The 14,972-nt window shown below is 44.4% G+C and overlaps 1 long non-coding RNA gene across 1 annotated transcript; it reads left to right on the top strand.

Moving 5' to 3' along the window:
- The first annotated feature begins 281 nt into the window (after positions 1-281).
- On the top strand, positions 282-14,236 carry LOC134415254 (uncharacterized). Its single transcript, XR_010026984.1, has 3 exons — positions 282-365; positions 1,978-2,057; positions 14,198-14,236. It is a non-coding gene; the product is annotated as an uncharacterized LOC134415254 (long non-coding RNA).
- Positions 14,237-14,972: the final 736 nt, after the last annotated feature.

Here is a 14,972-nt window from a genome sequence, read left to right as displayed (position 1 = left end):
CCATGGGAGCTGTAGTTCCCGCCCCAGCGCTGAGGGGGCGGGCGGGCATGGGGACATTGCCGTGTCGCGACAGAGTGGCCTGTCGGGCACTGCTTGTCGCGATAGATGGGGCCGTGCTGTGCAAGCAGCCGCCTAGAGGGGCTCTGAGCGTGCAGCCGGGATAGCCCTCAGGTATCCTCCTAGTTCTGCCCTCAGAACCCGCCAGCCCCACACAGCTCCGGGTGCCCTCGCTCCCCTGGGGTTTTTTTGGGGAGAATTTCCCCCAAAATGCCTGGATTCATCAAGCACCTGGTCCAGCCTGTAAGAGGCTCTTTTTCCTGGCCCGATCACTCGCTGTCGCCAAGGCCTGCTTCAATTTGAACATCGTAAGTTTCAGACTGATTCGTGTCAATTTCTTTGCAATTTCAGGGCTGTGGACTGCAAGGGGTCATGGAATCATGAATGGTTTGGGTTGAAAGGGACTTTAAGCATTATTTAGTTCCTGCCATGGGCAGGGATGTTTTCCACTGCCTCGAACCCTTCCAGGCAAGGGGTATCCACAAGTTTAGGCAACCTGTTCCAGTGCCTCACCACCCTCACAGTAAAGAGTTTTTACCTAACATCTGATCTACATCCATGCTCTTTTGGTTTTAATCCACTCCCCCTTGTCCTGTCACTACATGCTCTTGTGAAAGGTACTGGAAGGTTGCAGTTAGGTCATCCCTAAGCTGTATTTTTTCCAGGCAGGACAAACCCAGTTCTCTCAGCCTTTCCTTGTAGGATAGCCCCTTCATCCCCATAGTTATAGTGGTCCTCTTTTGGACTCATTCCAATGGGTTGATGTCCTTCAAGAATTAGATGATCTTTAAAGATCACTTCCAACTCAAACTATTCTTCTATGAAAGAAGAGAACTGAGAATCGGTGGTTGAGCACCATCAACATAATGTGTAGGACTTTCACTTTGCAAAATAGTTTGTTAGAATGCAGTATTCAAAGCTTAGTGTTTGGTAGTTGAGTTTGGGTCAGTTCAGTCATATTTGGCCATCCTTCAAGAGAAAGGCCTATCAGCTGGGGGCTAGATGCAATATCCATGCTGATAAGCACCCAAATGAATGTAGGTTAGAGGGGCTGGGGATAAGCACGTGCCATCCAAACATTAATCCAGATGAGTCAATTAATGTTTTTTCCTGAAGCTGAACATGGGAAAGTCTGTCCCATCTTCATGGGGTCTGTATATCCAAATGTGAACACTAGCCTAGTTTGGTGACTTTGGATTTCAGGAAGAGGAGCTGTGGTTGCTCATTAATAGGAAGGAGCCACATTTACACTAAGTTTCTCTAGAGTGAATTGATTAGCCACAACAGCCTCCAACTCCACTAGTCATAAAGGCCTCTTTTGTGTGAAACTGAATCAGTCCTGTAGGTATTTGTAGGTTTGGGTGGAGAAACAATTGCCAGAGAACAGACCAAAGAGGAAAAGCATGTGCTGACAAGGAGCATGAAGGTTTCCCAAGGACTGCTAAATTCCAAAGACCAGTAGCTCTACTGAATTTGCAAGAGCTGATAAAATCCAGGCACTGAGTCTGCTCACTCTGTCAAGGCCCCAAGTGAATATTGGGATTAACCCCTGGCTGTGTGACCAGAGGGCAGCAGCTCCTCCAGGCAGAGTCTGCGGGATCCTGTGTGCACCCATTGAAATAAGTCACTTTGAGGGACTTCCTGAACACCTGCTTGGAAGGTGCTAGTGCCAGCACAGCCCTCTCTACTGGGGTTGTCCCTGTGAGGGAATAAGGGAATCTTTGTGTATTATTTGCTATTAATAGTCACAACTTCCTAGAGTGGAAGCTTTGAGTACTTCTGGCTGTCTCATCCTAAACCCTTGTTGCATGGCCAAACATTTTTTTAAGCAAATCAGGAAAATTAATCCATTCTTTTCATCTTCTCCTTGAGATCCTCTGTCTTCCTTTTGATTTATGCTTTCTTTCTTTTCCTCTACAGTTCTTCTTAGAACTACAGTGGCCACAGATCCAACTAGAGGCTGGTCTGAAGACTCCCCCAGAAGTGTGAACATTAGTAAGGTAAAACCAAAAAATTGTCAATACTTTTAAGTATCTATATTTGCCTCCACTGGCCTCACTCAGTCTTAGCCATCTCTACACCACTAATCCACTCGTTAGTTCTAGCAAAGTTTTCTGTCTTCCCTCTCAGGTTCCAGGCCAGATTTTCCTGCTTCTTTCCTGGCTGACTGAATAGAGACAGCAGCACACTCTTCCAACACCATTTCTGTTTGTTTCTCACAGCTCTCTGCTAGTCTCCTACTCAGCCAGTAGAGCTGTAGTAGTTCACTCTGTAGCAAAGGTTATTTCGGGTACTTTCTCTGAAGCAAATAGTAGGAGTGGTAGTCAGCATAAATGTTTAATAGGCCCTGAGAGCTAAGACTTTAAGATGAAGCTTCTTTTGAAGCTACATTTACAGCCTCTGCTCTCCCAGGCTTTGTATAATGAAAGCACCCCAGGCCACTGTGGTGTGGTTTTGGCATGTGCTGTAGTTCCCCCCAAGCACCTTGGATGGTTGTAAGCCTCAGAACCCCTTGACTCTCACTTCAAACACAGCCTTTGCCTCACCTTCTCTACCTTCTTAATTTCCTGTAAATCCAGAGCTCCGTGCAGGAGCGTCTGGCTCTGATCTTTGATACCCTCCCTCAAACACAGCCCCTCCCTCATTTTTTTTCTCTGCCAAATCAAGCATAAACACCCACAAATTTACTTTCATCCTGTTCCATGTGCCCCGAGTGGAAAATCTCTTGGCTGTAAATCTGGTGTCCTTGCTTTACATATTCAGCATAGGTTAGAAGAAGGGTGCTCCAAGCTGCTTTTGAGGTTGAGTTGAAGAAAACATGCTTCCTACATGTTGAGTTTCTCTCAGAGCTGTGGTCTGGCTTTTCTTTGCTGCTATCTGCTTGAGCAGGGGTGGCAGTGGGGGCTGTTCTCCTTTAACTCATCCTTTTGTGCCAAATGGAAGTCCTAGGCTTCCTGAATTCCTCTAATAATGGGGAGTATTTCCTGTGGAGAATGGCCATCTCAGCAGAGGGAAGAAGGAAAATGTACAGGCTGCTGAGCTCCAAAACCTGTGACTGACATTACCAAGGCTTCTGGGGATGGGTCCAGTCTTTCTCACAAGAAGCCACAGAGCTTCTGGAGAGTCAAGATGGTTTCCTTTTGGTGAGATCCTCGTGGAGCTTCTGTTCCCTATGGCTCTGAGTTGTGTCTCATAGCATGCAGCCCTGTGGAGGTGTTGGACTGTGGCTGTCAGGATTCAGGGCTGGCCACAGCTGCAGTACATGCCTTGGGGATGTTTGGTGTTGAATATTCAATTATTTTATGCAAAGGAGGGGAATTATAAAAGTGTTACAGCAACTGGAGAGCTACAGAGAAGTGTAGTGCCAGAACAGGACACCCAGTAAGGGTTGGGGTCATGAATGAAGGCTCAGACTAAAATTCTGCAGGCTCTGCAGAACCTAGGGTTTGGACTGGGCATAACAATGCTGGAGAGCCCAGAGCTGGGTTTTGATGAAATCCCATCAGAGGGTGCCAGTGAAGGAAGTCAGTAACCCAGCCCTCAACCCAGCCTGAGGATTTAAGGCAAAGGAAACAATGGAGCTTCCAAGAAACACTGGGGAAGGCATCTGTAGCTCAAGCCCAGGGTCAAAGTTTAAGTAGTTGTGCATGCTGTGTGAGCAACACAAACCAACTACATCTGGTGCTTGGGAGAAGATGCAAGGACTGCACTGGTTTCATCCCTTGAGGGATTTGCATGTGTCAGAGGATTCCTGTGCTCATCAGAGTGATGACAGTGTCATAAAAAAAAAAATTTCATATTGGCAGCCCCAAAGAGGAAGAAGGACACCTATTTAGCGTGAATTGAGTATGTAAATACACTTTTAAATATTGGGCCAGGAATATATCTAAGGCTTGTTACATGTACCCTTTAGAAACAAGTAGAGATAAATCCATCTTTCTTGGAGGAATTTAGAATACCTAGGACTCCTGCACAGAAGGATGGACTGAGTTCTGGTTCCTCCTAAAGACACAGCACTTGTCACTACCAGTGTCTTTGCTGCAGCTACTATTTCCCTGCAGGTCACCATCGCTGGAGAATTCCTAGATGTCTGTGACTCTATAGACATTAATTCACTGGAGTTGTTAAATTATCAAAGCATGGAACTGTAATTGTGAGCATCTTGTGAACTGAGGGACTGAAGTCACCAGCACCTCCGCACAAACCGAAGACTGGACAAGACAAATTTGTGGTTCTGGAGCACGGGGGGGATGTTTGGGAAGTAAAAAGCCCTTTGTCTCATCAAGAGGATGCATTCAATAATTGTACCCATTTGCATTTTGCTTTTGAGTCACAGGACATCACCACAAGCTGAAATTGAGCACATTCCTATAGAAAAAACATTGGCATTGGGCCATGGCTGTAAAGACTTTTAAAAATCTGTTTGAGAGGCCATGTTAACTAAAACTGATCATAAATCACTTTTTGCCATTGCCATTGGGGATCTGGCAAACACCTTCCTGCAAACAGAACGTCTCTTTCTTTAGCTACAGTTGTATAACTTGCAAATTGAATGCGAACCTGAGAAAGATTTAGTAGTTGCAGGCACACTCTCTAGAGCCTTTGACAAAAATTCTGTGGAACAAAGTCCCAGGCTAGATTATGGATATGTCAATTGGGGAAAACAAAATAGGAAAAACCCAGCCTTGTCGGTTTTTAAAATGAAATGCAGAATTTTATTGCTGGTGGTTTGCTGAGGACGAGACACTGCAGGATGTAATTAAGGTTCTAGTAGAAAATGATTTGCACAGCTTATTCTGTCCCTGTTTCAGTTTAAAACGATTTAGATACCACTTCTCTGAGGCATGAAGAAAACTGATCCTTGAAGTGTTGCAGGAAAATAAAGACACAGAAAGCCATTTAGAGCCTGAAGGCAGCGTGAGACATCTCTGCCTCCCTCAATAGTCAGAAACACAAGCGATGTGAAATGGAGGAGTGCATGCTGGTGGAAAACACTCACCCTCTGCAAGGAACTTAGGGAAGCAGGCTGGCATCAGCTTGATGTGAGAATCCTGAGCAGCCATTTTCACATTGCAGGGTAATCTCTGAGGGAAGACACTGCAACCTTGCAAGGGAGCAGGTCCCTGGTATCTCTTAATAGTGGATTTCACATTTATAACAACCTGTCTGTCAATGGACTGCAGGTCAGTGCAGCATTATATGTATCCCAGCTTAGGCACTGGGGATTCCCAGTGCCTAAATTTACCACAGCAGTGGAAAGCAATGCCCAAACTCTGCCAGGAAGGGGGCAGTGTCAATCTGCTGCACTGCTGGCACTACTCAGTTGCAGTGGATTGGCACATCTGTGCTAGCAGAAACTGATATCGCAGTGAGGGTGGGTTTGTTGGGATAAGCAAACGGGAAAAGTGGAACAAAAACGTGGTGTGGTTTTGTAGCCTGGGATTGGCAGTGTTTCACAAGTGATGCTGAGTAACAGAGAGACTCAACAACTGAAGATTGCTCTGTGGAGACCTCATCATCACCTGAAGGGTTTGTTGTAGGCAGTGCATGCTATGGAGGAATAGATTAATGTTTCCTAAATTCCACAGGCCAGTGGGAGAGTGCAAATTGCTGCCTTCCACGCCGGTGGTGTTGGCTTAGAGTGGCTGTGGTCTAGAAAAGTAAGCAGCTTTTAGTGGGATTTTTGCTAACCATGGGATGGTTCTCCAGAGGTTGTGGGTTAGAACATGGGACATCTGTGGCCACAGGACATTTCTTAGGTGAACAGACACCTTGTGGTGTAGCTGAACCTGTGTCCCTAGGGAAGCTTTGGGGATCTTTCAGCAGCCCTTGGAGGAGGTGCCATTGTGCAGAGGCTTGTGTGAACAGCAGTGATCAGAGCTCCAACAATGATCCATGCAGAGCTCCTGGGGGTTCCTGGTGAGGAGGCATTCCTGGACAACATGGAACATGGGAGTTCTCCCATGCTATGTCATGTTCAGGTACAATGTGCTGAGCACTGAGAGGGCTTTGTTTCCTCCTAAAGTCCCAGTGTTTGTCACTGCCTGAAGGCCATCATCACTGGAGAATTCCTAGATGTTTGTGACTCCACAGACAGTCACTGAAGTTGTTAAATCATTGAGGCATGGAACTGTAATTGTGAGCATCTTTGTTACAACTTTTTTTTTTGCAGAGCTGCACAAAATTTTGTGCTTTTCTCTGTCCTAGCATTGGTTGGATGTAATAGAATTTCCTTCTGCTAATAAACTGAGGCATTAAGTTTCTAATTTAGGGATGGGATAAAATGAGTTGTGCTGTGATTTCTAATCATGGGAGAACTCTTCTAATGCGCAGACATTCAGTGTTTGTTGTATAAAAATGGTTCCTTAACAATGCCCATTGCAGCCAATTTGTAACTACACAGTGTAAACATTGATTTCTAAAGTTTTTTAATAGATCCCCAAGCTACTTAATTATCACTTACTGACCTTTGTTTTCTAATGGTGATTAGTTTAGTTTCTTCAAACTTTATAAAAGCTGGGTCTCAAGTGGCAGTAATATGGACAATTTCTTATTCCATATTTAATAGGATAGAGGGTCTCCAAAGCATTACTAGATCATGTCTTCCCAGAATTAGGCTTTACCCTCACAGTGATAGCCCTCTTAGCTGGACATTTTGAATGTTCTATCTTGTTCAGCTAAAGCTTGTATTTAAATCAGGGAGAAGCAAATTCAAACCACAACTTTGGGATTTAAAAAAAAGTGGTTTAAAAAAAATCACAAAGTTTTGCTTATAGTGGGTTTCTTTCAGGTCTGGCACAGTTTTTGGTCTATAAACCTGTTGGATTCGTCAGCATTCATGTCTATATGGGTTGAGGAAAGAGACCAACCTGGTTTCTGAGAATAATTTTCCATGAAGAAAGTGTGTAGGCTAACATAATCTCTGTGACTTGGACAGTTAGCAGAGCTGAACTTCTCCTTTATTAGTCTTAGTCTTACACTGCACTCTGCATTCCCCTACACTCTTTAGCACTCATTGGCTGTAATGTCAAGAGAAAAGCTGCTCTTGAATCCCCTGAGGTAGAAAATTAGAGAAGGGCTTTGGCTGATCAGAGAGCAGAGCTGCTGGAAGAGACTTCCAAAAGCAGAAGTTTGTTTTCTTGTCACTTCCTATCATCAGAGAACTAGGTCTGTTTTAAAAGGGGTACAGGTCCAGAGACCCACCAGTCTGAAACAAGCAGTGAAACTTTCCTTCTTATCAAATAGAATAGCACTGAAAAGTCAGAAAACAGGACTGAAGGGTGCATTGGGATGTCTTCTAGTCCATTCCTCTATCCAACAGCACGGGTTCCTCTGTCTGCCATTCTTGACCAACATTTGCCCTTCTCCTAAAGACCTGCAGTGATGGAGCCTGCTCAGACTTGTAGCAGTTTTGGGCTCATTTTGGGCTTGCTTTCCTTGTGAGTTCAAGTTCTGCCTTCCAGTGCTGACACCATAACTCCCATGTAGCCAGTCCTGCCCCTGTCTACAACATTTGAATAGCTGATTTTTCCTAAGCAACTGTAGAATTTTACATGTCTTTTTTGAATTCCATCCTTTTTTTTGTTCCCAGACTTTCTCAAATAACCAAAGATGTTTTGAATACTAAGTCTGTTTTCCAGCATACTTGCAGCCTCTCCCAACAAGGAGTCATCTAAAAGTTTAATAAGCCCAGCCTCTGTTTCTTCATTCTTGTCATTAATGAAAATATTGAATAATACAAGTTCTGGGAGAGTTCTCTACAAAACTCTTGCTTGATGCATGTTTCCTGTTTGATGGAGAAGGAGCAGTAACTTCCCTGGATATGAAATTTCCCTCTCCTCCAACTGACAGTCAAGAACAATAATTTTCACATATTGTGAAACATTCCAAGTTTCAAACCTTTTACTAAGAAGAGTCTCCCAAGGCTGGGCAAGCACAGAATGCCTAACAGCAGAATTTATTCATAGACTGTGGAGAATCTGTGCTCTAGACATGAAGTCCATAAACATTTAAAGGGAGATGATCTGCTCAAGGAAATTGTTTAAGTATTTATGGTACCCTGCTAGACACCTGGCAGGACAAGGCACCTCCTGCCCTTACAGCTGGAGTGTTACAGAAATAGTCTCAGCAGACTGTTGAGGAGAAGGGGAAAAAAAAAAAACAACCCACAAAACTGTGGATTCAAGCCTTTTGGAATGGGTATGACCTCTGTAGAATGCTTGGAAATCTCTTTAAGGTTTTATTACTTTGCAAAAAGCTCTCCTGGTTTGGTGCTTTTGACTTTTGGGTTGCGCAGTGATCTCGTACTGGTGGCACAGTGATTTTCACATAGCCAAGTCCTTCTCAGACACACCTCTAAGGGTGCTTAGACATTTAAATGGCCAACAGGAAGGCTTGAATTTTTCAAGACAGTGATGCCTTGTACCTTCCAGATTTAAGCCAACCTTCAACGGTTTGGTATCAGGAAGACACTGTGTAAAAGGCAGATTATCCCAAATGGTTCTGCTGCTGTTCAAAGGGACCTGAACAGCTTGGAGAAATGGGCCAGTGGGAGTCTCATCAAGTTCTACAAAGCAAAATGCCAATGCTGCTAGAACAGTTCCAGCAGAGGACCAGGAAAATAGAGGCGTGGAGTTACACTTGTTACCTGGGGAAAGGCTGAGAGGGCTGGGACTGTCCAAACTGGAGATGAGTGTGGTCTTATCCATGTGCATAAATGCCTGATGGAAAGAAGACAGAGACAGACTCTCCACCATGGTATATAGTGAAAGGGCAACAGGCACAAGGTGAAACACAAGAAGTTTTATTTAAAAAACACCTTCTTTTTTTTTTTTTTACTGTGATGATGGGTTGAATACTGGAACAGGTTGTCCAGGGAGGTTACCAAGTTTCTGCACATGAGGATATTGAGGATATTATAGATCTGACTGGATGCAGGCCTAAGCAAGCTGCCATAATTGAAACATCGTTGAACCAGGCAATTTTCAGAGGTGCCTTCCCATCCCAATGATTTGGTGTGTCTTGGAGACACTCTTACATATTCCTCTTGAGCATCCATGTGTGGCATCATCAGGAACAGGGCACTGACTTCAGCCCCAGTTTGCACAAGAGCCCAAAGAAGAGAATTCACATTTTGATGTAAGGGAATGAGAGAAAGGTGTCTGTTCTTTGTGTCTCTCACACTTAGCAGAGACACCTCTGTGTGTGCCAGCTGATGCCAAATTTGCATTTTACACAGAACTGAGACTGGAAAGGCAAAAGGAGGCAGTGAAGCAAGCCCTGTGTCATGTCAGTGCACACCTTTCCATGTGTACAGGTCTGGATCCATGACCAAGAAGCCTTTCACTCCATTAGACACTTCATCCTCTATTATCATAGTCAGTGTTTTATTATCATTATGTTTTTAATTACAGGCATAGATGGATATGTAAATCATCCCCCATCTGAACTAATGAAGAAGCAATTTCATTTTCTTTCCCATAGTGAGGGAGGACACTGATGAAGCCACAGCCCTGACACATGGTACCATTGGTTCAAATGACCTGTTTGAAAAATATGTGACAGGGAGCTGTGGAGCTGCCCCTGGAATGTCCATGGGAAGATGTGGGAGCATTGCCTAGCAAGGAACAAGAGCTTGTTCCAGAGGCAGACTCCAATTTTTGTACAGGGAAAAAAGCACGTTCTTTGTGCATTTCTACAGGGTGTAGGGAAATGGGACTGGAACAGAAGACAGAGGCTGTGTATCAAGAAAAGCTTTGCTGCTTCAACTGGTGTCTTCTCCATATAGAAACACCCCAGCCTGGAAAGCTGGGCAGTGAGCAAACAGCATACAGGATTTTATGTAGGGCGCATTAACAGTGTGTATTTTTCTCAGCTTCTCAGGTAGAATATTTCCTGTTCTGTCTTGTAGCTTATTTCACCATTTTTTTCCCCAAGTTGTACTGTCTTGGTGTGCACTGCAGTTACACTTCTGTGGAATAGGATATCCTTCTGTGGATATAGGATATCCTTCTGTGGATATTCTGTCCAATAGGCCCTGATTTACAGTCAATTCTGCTTTCTGAAGGCATCTATAGCATCCTGAGAAAGAAAAAAATCTTCAGTGCACAAGTAGGTCAGAGGGCATTATCTATTGCTCAAATATGAGATTTCTCTCCTGCTGTGGGCTGCAGAACCCAGTGCTCCTACTTCAGGTTGTTTTGTGACAGAGCTCCTTGGGTTACCCTGTAACAAAGGAAGGCAAACACTGTGAAATAACCATTTCAATGGTACCTAAAGTCTGATTGGTATTTCCATACCACTTCTCTAAATCCCAGAGCAGTGGCCCAACCTTTCTACACTGACACAAAAATTCTGGACTGGATTTGAGGGCTGGCCTGGTACTGGAGTGTAGCTGGTGCTGTGTGAGGGGGAGCAGCAGAAGAGGCCACTGCATCACTGCATCTGGATGCCACAGAAAGCTCCTGCTGTCAGCAGCTGCCTCTGGAACCAGGTGGCTTGGGCTGGAGCTACAAATGATGTTGGTATCAGCATGTTCTGGCTGCAGAGGCGCCAGCCCCTGAGTGCCACCTTCTGTGGAGCAGACCTGGCTTCCTCTGAGGGCATTTCCAACAGGATCCAAGATGCACTGAACAACAGCTGTCTGCCACTGTGACACACAGCCAGCTCTCTCTCTCCCTGGCACAGCTGGCTGCTGAGCTCTCCAAATCCCAGCCCTGCCATCCCCACAGGACCTCTGCAGTAAAATAAAATGGCCTGCAGGTCTGGGGTGAGGCTGCTGGAGCTTCTATTATCCCAGATCTGAGACTCCAGGAAGAAGGAAGAATTTCTTCTTCCCAGAACAGTGTTTCTAATTAGTTTTAGTTTCAGGCAAATAATTTTTGGATGAACTGGCATCCTTCAGCAGGATGATAATACTTAAATGTGCTCCTTTTGGGGCCCTGTGAGTTGTGCATGAGTGTCTCCTGCCTTGAAAGAAGAGATGTCTGTATTTACAGGTTTATCTAGACAACATGTGGAGTAGCGTACACTGAAACTTTAAAATGTGCCAGACTCCCTGTTTTTTTTTGGCTTTTTTGTGTTTTACCTTTAAGCTGTAGGGTGTTTCTGACTTGTTCTTTGCTGTGTCCTCTTTCTGCATCACTTGGGAAGTGTGAGGAGAGGGGGAAATGTTGTCTTGCAGCCTTGTGCAAGATGTGGTGTGTTATTCCTCTCACCAGCTCTGAGGTTCAGTGCCAGCACTGGTGTATTTTACCTTGCTCTCCTCTCCTGTCCTCTCCTCCCTCCCAGGAGCAGGGAGGAAACGCTGCCCCTGTCATTAACCTGGATCCATCCAGGAGCTCCTGCCTCGGTCTCCAGCCCCTGCTGCTGGAGCATCCTCAGCTGCAGCCCTGCTGGGGTGCCCCTCCTGCTGCTGGAGTGAAAATCCCCAGCAGCTCTCTTAACCACCCTTCTCATGCTACTTGAAAAATAACTTTCTCTTGTCATTAACGCTGATCTATAGCCACATTAATGTGTGAAATCACTGGGTGTGAAAATAGTGTACTAACCACTACTTAATGTAATATTACCACAGTAATGTCTCTAAAAATATCTTGTCCACTTGATTGCTTTCATTGTGAACTAGAGATAATGTACCACTTACAGCTGATGATTAAAATTCATAAAGCTTTGGTTCTTAATTACAGCAACTTGCAATCAAAGTGAAATGTCAGATCCTGAATGTTGTTTATCTGTATACAAATTCTCAAAACCAAGAAAATATAAGGATCATCTACACAACAAAGCTGAGCTGCTTTGCTTTAAGGTTAAGTAAAATAAATACACATGTGAGTATATACTGAGACAGGCTGGAATCAGCGAGCATGAGATCTTTGACAAGGCAGAACTCACCTCGTATGAAATGCACATCCTTGGAAAATGTGTTGATGAAGATGGAAATGTAAACTTCATAGAAAACTGTTGTGGATGGATGGAAGTAAGTGTTTGATGCGCTGTGAATAGAAATTTTGCAAGTCAGGCTCAAGGTTAAACCAAAGATGCAGATATCTGCAAATGCAGAGATGGATTCCCACTGCCACTGGGAATCACCATGGTGGCTGGCAGGAGAGGGCAGTGTCCTTGGTTTCCAGTGTCAAAATGACCCAACTATAATCATGCTCTTGGGTCAGCAGTGGCACTGCATGACAAAAATCACTTTCTTTTGGGTGCCCTTAGCACTACATTTGCAGAGATATTATGGTAGGAGTCCTAGTAAAATGTATGTATTGTATAAGTGGCCTTGCCCCAATCCTAGTTGCTCTAAGTGGGCTGCAGCTGTGATGTCCTTCACTGGGTGGCAGCTGTGGCTCGTGAAGATAACTGGGATAAAAGGGGGTGGGCTGGTTGGTCAGGGAGAGCCTTGGAGGAGCCCTGGTGAAGAAGCAGGAACAACAGTGCTGAGAAGAGATGATCGTGAGAAAACCACCCTGAAGGTATGGGACCCTAGAAATATGATAACAGCAATATGATTACAACAAGATATGGTAATTTTTTCAAGTTAATGCTAAGCCCTGAGGGTTTGCAGTGCTCTAAGATATATCTTACCCTAAATTTACTAACACTCCATGTCAGCATAGCTCCCTCCCCTTTCCCCCCCCCTTTTTTTTTTTTCTTTTTTTTGTTCTGGTATGTGAGATACAGGCATAGCTGAGTGTAGGAACTACAGCTCTATTCCATTTATAGCCCTACTGGCATTCTTCATTTGTTGCATCTGTCCTGTGCCAGTCTGGAAAAATCCAAACCAGAGGGAGCCAATTTGTCATCATCTTCCAACATCATTAAAACACAATCACATTAAAACAATAGGATCACTTCCTTACCAAATCTGAGTAGCTCCATTTATTTCTTCTGATTCAATGTCAATTTGAAGGAGATCTGAACCATTATTTGTAAACTTCTTTAGAAAAGCTTTTTCTTTTCCCCACAGGGTACTCTCACTGTCTCCACAGTGATTATTTTTTGCCAGTAGATGAAAAAAAAAATCTTTGCATGAATGGGAAATCAAAGCTTGACAATGATATTCATTTTCTGAGGGTTTCCATACCACGTCTCCCTTTGGGTGTTACTCTTCCTGGCAGCTTTGGGCATCTTTGCAGTGACACTGATGAGGGAAATGCTCAGTTTCACAGCTGCCCCAGTGTACCCAGGTGTTATTGCCTTGGTGCTTTGTTCCATGGGCATTTGCTGCTTGCCTCCCTCTGTTCCAGCTGCACGTGTGAAGGTTTTCAAAACACAGGAACCATTCCCTGCACTGGCATCACAGAGCTCTGATTCACTGGCACTCACCCTGGTCCTGCTGGCTCTCATGGCCTGTCATGGTTTGGGAGCTGATGTTTACACCACCTGCACCTCTTGAGCAGCACAGTGAGTTTGCAGTGCTAAGTCACAAAAACCCCTTCTAACTAACACACCTTTTGCCTTCTTAGTTATCTAGTAAGACTAGCTCAACAATTCTTTTCTTCTATATCTAAACTTGCTTCCATCTCTATTCCTTCATCAGACTCTACAATTAAAAATCTTTCTGCTAAGCACACATATCTGTGGGACTTTCTTGTCAAACTTTCGTCCTTCCCAACAGGGAAAGATTTGTCTGGCCTTGTGGCTCGGTGAGCTCCCTGGTAAGTGCTCTCTAACTCCAGGCTTATCCATTCCTGGCAGCTCCATGCTTCTGGCACTGCTGCTGGAGCTCTCCTGCTCAGACAGCTTTCTGCACATGGATCCTGCTTTGGTTGGAGTGAGCCTGTTCCTGGGTGCCCTTCTCCTGTGCCTGTTTCATGGGTGCCATCCAGAAGACATACCTAGCCACAAAGCAGAAGCCTCTGAGCAAGCAGAGACAAAGTAAATCACCTTCTCTCCCCAGTTCTGCCCCTTCCCAACTTCAGGACAGCCCTTTGTTCATCTTACAGGGTCCTGCTTGAAGCTTTCCTCTACTTACTACCTGATCCTTGTTCCAGCATGTAAGGTGCATGTGGCATGGTCCAGGCCAAAAATGAACATTCTCATAATTAAAAAATACTGTCTCATTCCTCCTCTTGACATTCCAGACAGAAAACTAGCAGGAAATTCGATGCAAAGGTCCTGTTCTTCTTTTATCTTGCAGATAACTTGGCTGTGATGGTCACAGGGGTCTCAGGTTGAGGGAAGAGATGAGGATCTGGCTCCATGTTTCAGAAGGTTTGATTTATTATTTTATGATATATATTGCATTAAAACTATACTAAAATCATAGAAGAAAGGATTTCTTCAGAAGGCTAGCTAAGAACAGAATAAAAAAGAATTATTACAAAAGCTTCTGTCCCAGAGAGTCTAGCCAGCTGACTGTGATTGGCCATTAATTAAAAACAACCCTATGAGACAATTCACAGATTTACTTGTTGCATTCTACAACAGCAGATAATCATTATTTACATTTTGTTCTTGAGGCTTCTCAGCTTCTCAAGAGGAAAAATCCTAAAGAAAGGATTTTCCATAAAAGATGTCTGTGACGTTTGGTCCCTCACATCTCAAGCAACAAGTTTTCAATATATTATTTTCTGCAAAGTCTGCAAGACCCATACTTTCTATTGCCAGTGTCTAGTGGTTTATGTCAAGTAGTTTGCAGCTGCATGAACATTTTAGTCGGCTTCCAGAGCTCATTTGCAGGTATCCCAGGTATCCCTTCTGTGGCACTGTAATTCTCTCAGCTTAATTTCCAGTCCCACTCCTGGGACTGTTCACGGTCCCTGGGAGGTTTAGGTGCTTCTCTTGGGAGCTCCCAGTTGCAGTGAGGATGTGAAGGGAGATGTCCTTAGCTAAACTGTCTGTGTGGAGCACAGAGGATCAGATAAATGCCCCAATTTTCACGGTACAGTTGCAGCAGGCAGAATGTGGCACAG

Source organism: Melospiza melodia, chromosome 2 (assembly GCF_035770615.1).
Source record: "Melospiza melodia melodia isolate bMelMel2 chromosome 2, bMelMel2.pri, whole genome shotgun sequence".
NCBI lineage: Eukaryota > Metazoa > Chordata > Aves > Passeriformes > Passerellidae > Melospiza > Melospiza melodia.
The sequence above is the reverse complement of the archived record's forward strand: the minus strand, read 5'-3'. Positions and strand labels throughout refer to the sequence as shown.